This window comes from Strigops habroptila, chromosome 7 (genome assembly GCF_004027225.2).
Source record: "Strigops habroptila isolate Jane chromosome 7, bStrHab1.2.pri, whole genome shotgun sequence".
Taxonomy (NCBI): domain Eukaryota; kingdom Metazoa; phylum Chordata; class Aves; order Psittaciformes; family Psittacidae; genus Strigops; species Strigops habroptila.
The window spans coordinates 42705076-42718572 of NC_044283.2; positions in this window are offsets into that span (position 1 = coordinate 42705076).

Sequence of the window (13497 nt, forward strand, 5' to 3'; positions counted from 1 at the left end):
CAAAGTGATCTGTGGGTAAGAATCAGCACAAAATTATTTTAGCAAATCAAAAGATTGTGATCTTAATTATGATGCTGGAAACTGGGTTATGAAGAAATTAAGTAGCAAAATTATCAATATTTAACAAGAAGAATTTGTCTTGGCTGTTCTGGTATGCCTCATTCAATGTTATTGACACCTGTCCTAAATAAATGTTTTTAAACTTGGGGATGGCTACTGTCTTTCAATACTGAGCCGTAAGGTTTTGTTAGGCAATTGCTGAGCAGCTGCCTTTAAGCCTCAGCTCCTCTGCTTGGGTTTCTCTTCTGGATTCTGGGTTCTCTCCTCTACCTCTTTTCCAAGAGATATTTGTGGGTCCCTTAACATAAAGCTTTGCATCCTTAGTGTTCATTTGCTAGGAAGGCAGTTCTGGTGGTTTTGGTGTTTGTTTTGTTTCCTTTAACCACCAATGGTACATATACAGAGGTGGTAGCTGAGCCGTTCTCCATTAACAGAAATAGAGAATTCAAGATTTATCTGGGAAATATTACTTTGTTAGAATAATTTTAATACAGAAATAATACCATATGTACATGGTTTACACACCATATATTATAAAATGGATAAAACCCATAGCCTTTCCAAGCCACTAATTTTCAGCATGATCTTAGTTCAAAATGCACCACTACTTCGAAATTTATTCCAAGGAGCTGATTGTTGCAGATGGTCATAGTGGGCAGCAATCTAGGATTTTTAAAGTGTCTTTCCAGGATGACAAGCATTAACAAGCAGATTATCCGTGGCTTAATTGCAAGAGGTTACCCAAATAGCATGCCTTCTAGAGCTGTCTTTCCAAGCATAGCCTGCTATAGAACAATTATTTTGGCCAGCACACAGGAGGAACTGGAGGCTCCAACTCATTTGTGATGCTGGGATCAGCCTGTGGTGATCCTACAACCCTTGCCTAATTAATCCTATTTTGGCTTTAGACTTGTATCTCTGTTTGGCACAGCAAATACAGCTGTGCTGTGAATATTACTGGAAGCAGACATAACTATGTGCTATGCACTCGGAAGCCTTTCATGCTGAATATTCATTCTTTTGACTCATTTCACAGTTAATATGTGCAGGCACTTGTGACAGGTTGCTACTTGCTGACTGATTGGCACAATTAATTTCCATGTTGCAGGCAAGCTACAATCCTGAAGTACAGTTTGCTCATTCACTATGGGCTATCGCACATAAAAGAAAAAAAAAAAAACAACAACATACCTCTCATTTGAAAACTGACCTTTCCATCAGAGACTGCCAGTCCTCTGGCTGAGATTTTAAAATATTCAGGTGCCCTTCTACATATAAGGTGGGTAGTAATTTTGAGAAACAGAACCATATCCTCGGTGGGTACTAAGAGGCACACAGCATAATTCAGATTAATGAATTTTAAGATCCAGTGTTGTTAAATATATAGAGAATTCCAGTCTGTGTGCCACTCTTTTGGGTTTCTGCCATCCCCTGTAGAGCAACATTAAAAACACTTCTTAGGTGCTACATTATGGCTCTAAACAGGGATTATTACACAATCTTGTGCTAACACAGCTATCTGACTTCTAGACACACTGATTCATTTCTGTTCAACTTAGAACATAGTCAGAGTTTACTGTGTTTCTCCTCATATAATCTTCATTGTTTCCATATTTTACAAAGGAATAGTAATGCTATTTCACAACTAAAGGAGTTGTGTTTGTACTTATGCTTCTTGCATAGTGAAAACAAGAATGAAATAGTGCAAGACTGTGTGGAAAACATGAAACATGCTATTTGTTCGCTGCTTCCAAAATCAAACATCTCTCAAGTTAGGGGAGGATGAAGTAGATGGTGATTGGATGAAAGGCAAGTAACTATTAAATAATAATTTATAACTTACCTGCTCTGGACTTTTGAAACATTGATATAATGAAGTTTTTCTTTTGCAGCCTTTTTAAACAAGACCTCTCTATAGGAGATTCAACTAACCAGTGTTCTTTTGGTCCAGGCAGTGCAGTACAAGAATAAAAATTTTTTCTAATGGACTCTACAAAGTATATGATTTACCCATAGTATTATTTATCCTATGAATGTGTGTCTAGTCTAGCTCAGTAGGTGACAGAGACAGCCTCAAAAGTGTAACAGCTGCAGAAACAAAAAGTTCTAAACACTACCTTTGTCACTAAAACTGATTTTATATGTACTATTTTGCTCGTAAACTTAGTATATATACTGAGAAATTTTCCCATTTGGATCACTCGAAACAGTTAATTCTCTTATTAATTAATAAAAATAATAGATTAATACTTAATAATGAATTAATAACAAATAATAGGAAAATAATAGACAATAAATAAAAATAAATAATAGAAAAGTAATTAATAAAAATAATAGAATGTTTTAATCTACATTTCTCTCAATTAATTACAGAGAAAATGTAATACAGTTGCACAGAAAATTTAATGGAGTATGTAAGCAGAAAATGATACCTGTCACATGGAACCTAATCAAGATAAAGTGAAGCATAGGCCAATGCCACTGTTTAAACAAAAATACAATCTTAGTGTGGCACAAATGAAATCTCTGTATTGTAATGCAATACAGGAATGGTTAATCTAAACAAGGAGTTGCCATACTGTAAAAAGTATGTATTGTACTGCAGACTTCTAGGACAGAAATAAGACTTTTAATAAGTTAATGAGGTGTAGGCAGACATTCAGATTGAAGAGAGAACAAATGTTCTTAGGGAATTTTGTACCTAATGAGAAATATTATTGAACAAATAATTAAAAATATATAACATCAAATAAATAATATTCCTTCCTGTCTCATTCAGTGGGACCTGCGTAAGATGGTGACTCAGATGTACTAATATGCATAAAACTATGAGGTTATTTCACTCTGTAAGCTAATAAAATCTCAGTAGGTAGTACTTACAATGGGTAACAATTACACTGCAGTAACTGTAGCCCACATACCTATGAAAATCTTGTAACTTCTTTTTCTTAGAATTATATACTTATTTCATAATCGTATATTCTAGGCATATAGTTACAATTTTATTTTTTTGTTTTATTGCTATTACTGTTAGCAAATGTTTTTTTCAGGAGAGGTAACATAAACCTGGAAATTCTTGGATTTGAAACAGTCTTTTCAGTCCCAGTCCTCCTGTTCCCCAAAATATACATCAGTTTCAAGGCAGCATGATACCAGCCTCGCCTGCTTCTGGTGTTCTCTAACTCCCCTAACGTTTCTAGATCTTATTTGCAAATGAGTCATTCCTCCTCCATCTACATGGGCTATGTGTTGGAGTTGCAATTCCTACTACTAGTCATTACAGACGACAATAGTATCTCTTTGTTGTTAAGACTAGCATCTGAAAGAAGAAAGTCGCTTTGGCTGAGAAACAAGTAATAATAAAACATTATTTGAAAGAAATCAGATAAATGATGGATTGTATACAGTCTAAGGTAGGATAACAATGTGGGAAAATTTTTAGCACAGTTCTTTGCAGCCTTTCCTCCTACTGCTTATCTCAATCAGCTAGTAATTTTAACACTTCTTGGTGCTAGGACTCCTAATATGAAGGTGCTTTTTTCCATCAGTTGTTTTCATAGTAGGTCACAGAAGAGGCATGTCTTGTCTAATGAAATAAATGATGATTAGACTGCAAAACGAACAAGGGAAAGAAAGGCTAAAGATGAGTTAGAAATGGACTGAAAGCTGTGTTTAAGGGGTACTGAGAAGCATGAAATTGAAAGCAAGAATTCGTGCAGTTCAAGAAGCTATTGTTAAGTTAGTGGAACAATGAAAGTGTATAATCTGGGAAATCCAACATCATTTGTTGTGGAAGTCATGTTCAGTGAACCTATGAGAGAAACCAAGAGCACTGAGGTGGTGTTTTGCTTAAAAGGTCTTTATGTAGGAGAGATCTACCACAGATGTTTTATTTGGCAACAGTGAGTTTTTCCAACATCTGGGAGGAGCAAATAGCAGAGCTTATAGTTATGAGGTAATCCACAGGTCCAAAGAGAAGTGCAGGGCATCCTTTTCTGTGTTGCCAGAGTTATAAATGTTTTCTGACCATATTCTCATTAAAAAGGTTCATTAAGAATTACATCTGACATTAACATGGTAATCTGTACTATGTAAGAGCTCCTAAAATTTAGGAGGATTAATTTACTAAACTACCTTTCCATTTAAAGCACCAGTCTGAGCCAAGGTCATCTCAGATCTTAACAAAAGTGAACATTGAACCAATTTTGAGTAGCTTCTTATGGAGTAGTGATGGTATGTCCTGTTCCTTGTAAGCATGTTTCAACCTACTATCCAGACTCAGTAGAGATACCAAAAATGGTTCAACCTAGGAGGATCAAAATATGTCTGTTATTCTAAGTGCAACTGCTCATTTCAGGGTTCAAGCAGCACAATATTCAAATGGACAAATATTTGCCCCTTTCTTTTAGATCAGCATAACAACGAGTACTAGTACACTGACTGTTTAACAGAAATAAATCCTCATGATACAAAAGAATTATTTAAGGAATTGTATAAAGTGTTACTCATGGTCTTCACTCACTACAATTACGTCCCTTTTCCTTGTGACTATAGTGGGTACAATATATTATATAGAACCAACTTTTATATTGGCTATGGTCTTCAGTTTCTATTTCTATACTTTTCTGTTCATTGCCTTGCAGCCCAAATCTCTGAGTTTTCTCTAATTTTCAAGAGAGATGGTTAAATTTTTTCCATCTAGTTCTCATTAGTGCAGATAATATTTGGACTTGCTAAAAATATGTCTTCTCATTTCCTGTATTCTTTTATCTCTGAATTTTCATTTATCATGTTCCCATTTTTTTTTTTTAAAATTACACGTATTAATTTTCTGCCTACATCTTTCACTTTTTTTAACATATCTCTCTGCTGTTCCCTGTGTGTTATTTTTTGCCCCATATTCTTGTTTGAATTTTATTTGGTAAGGCTGTTTTTCTGAATGTCATTATGAGATTTTTCATTTGAAGTATTGAAAAAGTATGAATGCAACTGCAAAATCTGCAGCTAGTTTGCTAGCAACTCCCCCAAAAAACCAAATAGCTTTTCAAAATTCTTGTCAAGCTTGCTTTGTAGCAAAAGAAGAAACTCGAAAGCCATCACCCTCTGGTGAGGTAAGCAATGTGTCTTTGTAGTTTCTCAAAGCCACTTTTACTAACACAAAGTCACGTCCAGTGGGAGGGCAGTTTGAAAATATTTACTGTGTCACAAAAAGCAGTGTCCCCTTCCTTGACTTTTTGATTTGTGACTTTTGATGTAACTTTGAAGTTTGTCTGGTCCCACTTATAGCTGGAATCTATTAGAATACTTCTCTCAGAAACAAAAGCCATTTTGCAATTCTGTGATATTAGAATTGTAGTTCAGGAGTTAAGAAAATCCTACCAAACAACCAACAGAACCCCCAAGCCCCACCAAAAAAACAAAAACCCCAAAAACCAAAAAACAAACCCAACTTTTTGGTGTTTTGTTTCCATAAGTTCTCGTTGCCAATTCCAAAAAATTCTTTGGAATTTTTTCACAGTGACATTAAGAATAAATGAATTCAGTTCAAAACTGCTTTAAGAGTAAAACTATGATAATTTGTAGTCAGGGTTAAGGCCTTAACATAGGGTATATTACATGTGCTTGAACATTTTTATTGGAAATTTAAAATTCTTTATTACTATAATAGGTTTGGATTAAGTTGCATTTGATTTAAACTGAAGATTTAACATCATCTTGATGCATTTTTGGGTTTCATGTTTTAGTGGTTACACAGTTAAGAGGTTAGTCATTTGTTCTTTATTTGCTGTGCCATATTTGTCTACAGCAAATAATAACTTTTTGGGCAGTCCTTACTCTCATTCGTCCAGACTAACGACATGATTAGAAAGAAAAATTGTTGTGTTTACTTTTGCTTTCAAAGGCTGTGCTGTGTCGCAAAGTGCTAATGTCAAGTATTGCTCAAATATACAAAACCGACATTGCATATACCAAGGAAATCTTTTCTGCAAACAGTATTATATGATTATAGGGGGTTTTGTAATAATAGAAAATAAACTGCCTGGTAATATTTTAAGATTTTAGATATTTCCTGACCCATAGAATCTTTTGGACCCTGAAAAGTACGGTGGGGTTTTTTTGCTGGTTTGGGGGCTTTTTTACTGGGGTGAGGCAAGTGTATTGTTTTACCCTTTCTCTGGTTTATATGATAATCTTTGATGGGAACTAAGCAATAAAGGAATTAAGCAGAGATCAGATGTGCAATTACTAAACCAAACCAGCAATCAGTAGAACAATAACAAAGCAATGAACTGACCTAGGGCTGGAAATCTCCCTTTTGCTCTTTATTAAACTCAGTGTGCACTGTAATCCCTTTTTTATTTTTCTAGTTAGAAAAAGAATCGAGGATTTATAAAATGACATTTTTTGGTAACATGATAAAAAATGACCTAGATAGTTATGTGCTATATCCGATATAGGTGAACACTGTAGATGCCACTCAAAGGGCAAATTTCTGGCTTCCTCAAACAAAACTGTAGTAAATGAACCTGGGGAGGCATTTACTTTTAAGGTTTAATTGGGTTTGCTTGCATAAAACTTTAAATCCAATTTAAATACTCTAATTGATTAAAAGAAGACTGAAATGGGGCTAACAGGAGCCTGTTCCTTTTGCTTGCAAGAGAGAAAAGCTAATCCTTTGCATAACTAAGGGTTTTATAGCTGAGATGAAACTGTCCTTAAATCATAGCTACATTATGTAGCCGAACCATATTCCTACTTGATTTATATACCTGCAGTTCTGCAAAATTAAAACCTCACCACCATCTATGGCTAAGTCCAAACATGTCTCCTCATCTAGTCTACCTCTTCACTTAAAAAAGAATATTTGAAAGGGAATTAGAAGGAGCACATGCAAATCCAGTAACTTCAAGTTGTTCCCTCTATGAGATTTCTATTAAGCATTTTTTCTTACTTTTACAATTGTTCTTCAAGAAAATACAAGGGATATTTTGCCCAGCTTCCACAAAAATTGACCATCTTCTCCTGTGCATTTATCTGTATGGTACAGGATGTTTGCCTCTGAGATTTGACAGTGTTGCTTGTTAACTTGGTATTAATTGTGTTTTGAATAGAATAAACACTAGGTTGAAAACTGAGTTGTATATTATCCCAGGAGATACATTTACCATTAAATTAACAAGCAACGTTGTTAGAATTTCATTGTTAAAGGATCCTTGGAAATTCTGCAAATTGACTGATCAATAACCGCGGCAGCTTTCCATCAATGTGCATCAGAGCTTTTTCTGTGTTCATTTTTTTAGTAACTTAAAAATTGATGGTGAAAAAAGAATACAGAGTAGGTGCATGAAATTAAATTGATACAACTGGCCTAAAAAGAATGCGTTTAATAGAAGAAATAAAAGGAATTAAAAAAGGAAGAACAACATGGGTCAGGCATTCAATACTCATTAATACTTTCAATGTAATTTGATAGATTTGGTGAGATTACTATAAAAGCCATGTGAAGTTTTACCAAATATTTCATTTTTATCTATGCATCTATTAATTCTAGAATCATAATTCCTACCTGTTTTCCTAATGGATATCCAATTTACCATTCTGTAGCCCCCTGAGTCACCATGTCATCACAGGAGTCCTTCCTCGAGAGTTGTGTCTCTTCAATTCAGTCTTTTATTCCTCCTATTGCAGTGTCTGATTTGAGCAATAGTTTATGTGACACACTTGGTAACTCAGCACCTTCATACTTCATAAACTTCCTTCACTCTTGAACAAATTGCCCGGTCCTGACAATTGTTACTCTTCAGTTTATTAATTTGCACTAAAACCTCTTCTATTGGTGCTTTTTTAAAAAATAGTTTCTCCATCTCGCTGCTTGTGAATAGGGTAACCTTCCTGACCTTCTCTATAGTGAACACTGATGAAAGGATTTACTTATTATTTCTGCAGTGGTCTCACCTTTCTTTAGTGATCCTTTTGTACTCTGAAAATATACTGGCCCCACTGACTCTAATTCATCCTACTCCTGTGTTTGAAAACATTTTTATTATTATCTTTTATGTCTTCTGCAAGTTTCAGTATTATCTTGCTTGCTTTATTGTAGTTTTACACTTAACTTGCTAGCTCTATTTAATTCACTTTCAGATCAGAAAATATTACACTTTTTTTATCCTTTTGATCTGCTGGGATTTTAAATTTAATTGTTATTTTTTATTGTTGACAAAATTTAAAGATCCCAGTGTGTCATCATCAGCACTCTTCACAGTTACCCCAAAAGACATCTGAAAGATGTGTACTGTGTCACTCTCTAAAAATCAATTAAATGGAAATTTGGAAAAATGTAAGAATCAGGAATCCATGAGAGATGTGCATGAGTTAGAAATGCCACACCTTACTTTGAGTGACAGCAATGTGCAGAATTAGAACTTTTATATTTCTGTCAGTTTTCAAACAACAGATGGGCACTGAATAAAGCTATTCCAGGATTGTACTTCCAGGTAACTTTTTTAGTGTATGACTTTGTCCTCTTATTTTGATTTATCCTGAATACCTTAGTCCTTCTTGGTACCATTTTCATCTTTATAATGAGGCATATCATTAAGCTATTCTCCAGATACAGCTCTTTGTACCTATTATACGTATTATATGATGAAGTCTGACGTGACTTCCTTCATCTAGTATATGTCTGTTGTACTTAATTTCTGAAATCCAAGCCTTTCCAGCATATATACCATTAAGCATGTTGGTAAATATTTAGATAGGAATAGCAATTATGAGCAGTTACACATTTCCAAAGGATTATGGAGGGATTTTTTTTGTTTTTTTTTTTTTTTTTTTTTTTTTTTTTTTTTTTTTTTTTTGTTTAATAAAATTTTTTTGGATATATTCTCTGGCTGCATATATGTAATGTTTGTTTTATCCATCTTTCCAGTTTGTCTGCAGATGGTATTACATCAAGTTTTTACAGTTGTCTTTCTTCCTAATACAAATGATTATTGTAAAACCTAAAGAATTTACAGTATAAAACGGAAACAACCATAGTAACTGAAGGTGAGAAGGTTTTAACATAAGTGTGTCTTATTGACACTTAAAAGTGCACAATTTTATCATATAATTTTCATTATGTAGCTAAGCTAAAATGATTCTACATTGATGCTATGAAAAAACAATTTATCTCTTCCTTTTTCCTCCCTTTTTTTCTGTAGCAGATGTAACAGTTTTGTCTGAGAGGAAAATATCATCACTAGTATCACTTATTTGTTTAGATTTATGATTATGCAAAGGAAAGTGCCTATCATATATTTTAGACATCATTCTAAAATTACTTTTTGGGAAATTACAAAAAAATCAGCAGTTTCTTCAAATCTACAGCCCAACCAATCAAAGCCAGTGAACGTTATGTTGTTCATAACAATGCATTTGTTTGCAGGATCACGGATGTAAGTTTTATGTTCTGGAGCACTCCTTTCTCAGGTGCTTCTCTTATTTTTGCTGTATTTCTTAATCAGAATAGAATTTAAAAATAACCTCAATACTTACATGTTTTTGAAAATTACCTTAGTCACTGAAATTGTTCATAAACTTGTAAGAATTAGTTGCAGCAAATAGACTCTCAGTAAACGTCACTGGAATCTCAGGGACTAGAACCTTAAGGACCAAATAACAAAGGAATTAATAATCAGAAAAGAGATCGAATAGCTAGGAACTGTGAAATAAAGTTCCCGAATAAATACAGTGCAGAATATGCTATGGATAGATTTTAGTTGGTAGGAGTAGAAATACCTGGAAATTTTGCCTGTGGTTACACCACATATGAATTATTGACTCTTTCTTCACCTGAGAAATAAAAATAATTTATAGTGTGACATTTTCTATCTAAGTACAACCAAAGGCTGTCACATATACCTGCTTACAGTCCCACACAAGAATAAATGTGCAATTAAAAGTAATTTATATTGAAAAGTGTTCTATGGGACTGAAAGAAAAACCTTTTACTGCTCAAGAACATAGTCTGTTCCTTGAGCTAAATGTAAAACTCTGCAAAAGCACAGTCTGCAGGAAATCTCTCATATCTGATCTGAAGTTCATTTCCTATCCAGCCCTAGTCTGGTATTATTCTCAAACCAATGTTCTAGGGCTAAAACCAGCATTGATTTACATTTTTTTGCACTGCCATCAGTTGTGTGGGGACTGCTCCACATAGAAAAACCACTGAATTTCACCATTCAATGGAATATTTCTTATGGGCTGGATATAACATGGCTCAGTTCTCCCATGTCACTAACTTTTTTTCAAAAAAACCTTGGTTTCAAAAAAACCCTAACAAAGGGGATATTGCTATGCAGAAAGATTTTTTTTTTTTCTCCATTCAACCCTTGAGATGAGAAAGTAACCTTTTCTACCTTCTGCAGATATTTCTTTATCTGTACAGTTTATTTTCCTAGCCAGAAAAAAAAATTATTGGCTGAGGCAGGGGGAATAATTAAATCCTTTAAATAAAAAGCAGTAATCAAAAAAAAACAAAACAAAAACCCAAACAAAAAACTGGCTTCATTTTGCTTCCCGTTCACATTATAAAGTAAGGACAGTGTTCAGAACTGATACTCAATAGGAATTTTTCCCTAAAAAAGTCAAAAAGTTGTAATTAGGATTAGCTGAACCCACCATGATAAATGCAAGGCAATTTAGCATAAGGCAAGTTTTAACCAAGTTTGGGCAACCTTTCTTTCAGGCACATTAATTTTGAAGTGTAGTCATTGTATGCCTTGATTGTTTTGACAATCAGAAAGAGAAAGGGGGAAATAGCAGTGAAGAGCTCAGTACCTACAGGTCTAAGACTTAGGAGGTACAGATTTGATAGCAATTTTAAAACTATGTTAAAAGGCATCTTACAATATGCAACTTCTAACTGTACAAATCTGTTAGATGACAGAATATATGACAATAAAAATCATCTGCATTAAAGTTTTTAATTTGTGTAGCACCTTTATATGTCATTTCTCCTTTCCAAATCTATGCTAATGTGAAATGGAGGGGGTGGAAGGCAGAATGTAAATACATAAAGCAATTTGGTAAGGAAAAATTTATACTCTTGAGATTAAAAAAGAAAAAAAAGTCTATGTAGGCCACTGGGATTTGGCTGTCATTGCCATTGTATTGGAATGATGTTGGGTAAGAAGCTATGACAAACTGCTGCTGAAACACAGCTGAGTTTGGCATCATACTGTTGTATCAACATCACTTTCCCTTAGATAACAGTGTATTCAGAAACCCAAGGAGAAACTTAGGGATGTAAATGAAGGGGAAAAAGTTATACAGTAAGGAAAAGTAAGTAGTAATTACATAAGCTCTATACATTTTGTGTGCAGGTATGTTTATATTTGTTGCATTATATGTGCCCGGTTTATTGATTATTAGCTTGCCCAGGATAATTAGAGTACAGAATTTCACTTTGTAATTTCTGTCTGAAGCCCATAGCTTGCAGCTGGTTCATACATGAAGAGAGAATCAGGTTCTGCTGTTTAAAGTAGCCTTTTTACAGAATGGTACTGGCTGTGGGTGACAAGTAAACAGAAACAGGGAATATATCTTGTGGGAAGCATTGGAATTTGCTGTTTCTTCACCATGTAGTCCCATAACAGAAAGAATTAAAATAAACATGCACATACCTTTTACGGTTCTTTAGGGGTATCTACTTCTTTCCAAATCTTCACCTAATTTAAAGATTTGTGGTAGTATTACTGTCCTCTTAAAGCAAGGAAAAATATCACATTACCTGTACTTAAAGTGACAAATTTGTTGATGGAAACCCTTAATGTGTACATTTTAGTGGCATCTGATATGATTACTCATACATGGTTAAACAAGAAGGAAACAGTATGATCATAGCTATTCTAAAGAGGAACTTTGTGTACCCTCAAGCAACAATGTAGCTTGGGGGGGGGGGGGGGATGCAGGGGGGAAGCTATCCCATCAGATATTATTAGCAACTGCAGTGACAGAGAATTCCTTGCAATCACTCCTAAATTGTTTCTATGATTAATTTCTTAGTGTAAAAAATGTGCTCTGTTTTGCTAGTTTGAATTTATATTGCTTTGTTTTCCAGCTCTTAATTCTTTGTTGTATATTTTTGTGCTGGACTGAAAAGCTTGTATCAAAGTTTCTGCTGTAGATACTAACTGAGACCGATTCACAACTAACCTTCTATTCGGTAATCTAAATAGCTTGACTCTCTTCAGTCTTTCATTATATGACATATTTTCCAGTTCTTTCTATATCCGTTGTTATTCATTGCAGTGAGGCAAGTGAATCTTGCTAGAGAAAGCAAAAGAAACTGAAAACTGCATACTAAATAAGTCTCATCTACTTCTCCATCACTTCTTCTCCTTTCCTTAAAAAATGATGATGGACCCAATTAACCTGCTTATATTTAAAAAAATATGAAATTTCTCCAAATTATATTAATAATTAATCTGTGGCTTATTTTGGTGCAAGTTTAGCCAAATATAACATGAGGATAAAATATACAGTACTTTCAAAGTACTTGCTCTCTGTTTTTGCAAAACCTAATATTGACCCCTGTTAAAGGAAGGTCATGGTAGCCTTTATTTCTTGGGGTATAAGAAAGGATGTTGCCTCATTTTTTGAATGAAAGATCCTAATTTAAGGAAAGAGTTTCTGAATGCAGACAGCAAGCAATAAGAAGACACTTCACATAATTCTGATACAGCTCCTTGTTGCTTGAACTCAGACAAACAGTGTCTTCCATATTTTCTGTAGGCTATCTCTAGCCATCTGAAGGTGTAAGGAGCTGCACACTTAAGGACACTGTCTTTAGGCAGCTTCTGGCAGACTGAGCTGGGTAGTTTGTGTCACTTTTAGTGGGAGCCAATGGGTATTTAACACAGCTTTCCAAATTTTTACTTAATGCATGTTGCCTCAAAATTATGTTTGCAAAGCTTCTGTTGGACTCCCAAGATTAACCATAAGACATCCTGTTACAGCTACATTGCCTGAAAATCTCAAATGAAAAGTAAAGTTGAACTCCAAAGCTGAAATACCTCTATTTTGAATTGCTGTGATCACAAGATCCATTTCCTTTAAATAGTGCTCTGTGAGTGGACTGGATACGTTTCAAAAGCTTTCTATTTCTTTTTATTTTTCACAGGGGCAATACTTTCATTTATGCCTGGAGAAATGTTTGACTGTAAAATACAAATTTTTGTCTCAGAAAACTGTCTTCTAACAGTTCAACTTATGCCTTTCTTTCAAAGTGACAGACTAAAATAGCGCAAGCCTCTTAAAAAATTTTCAACATGTTATTAACAAAACAAAAGCTAAAACCTAGTTTTTATTAGACTTCTCATTTACAAGTAAATTTTTCAAAACAAGTGCTTAATTTTGTTGCTCTTTCTCCAGCAAAACACTTTTCTTACCTGT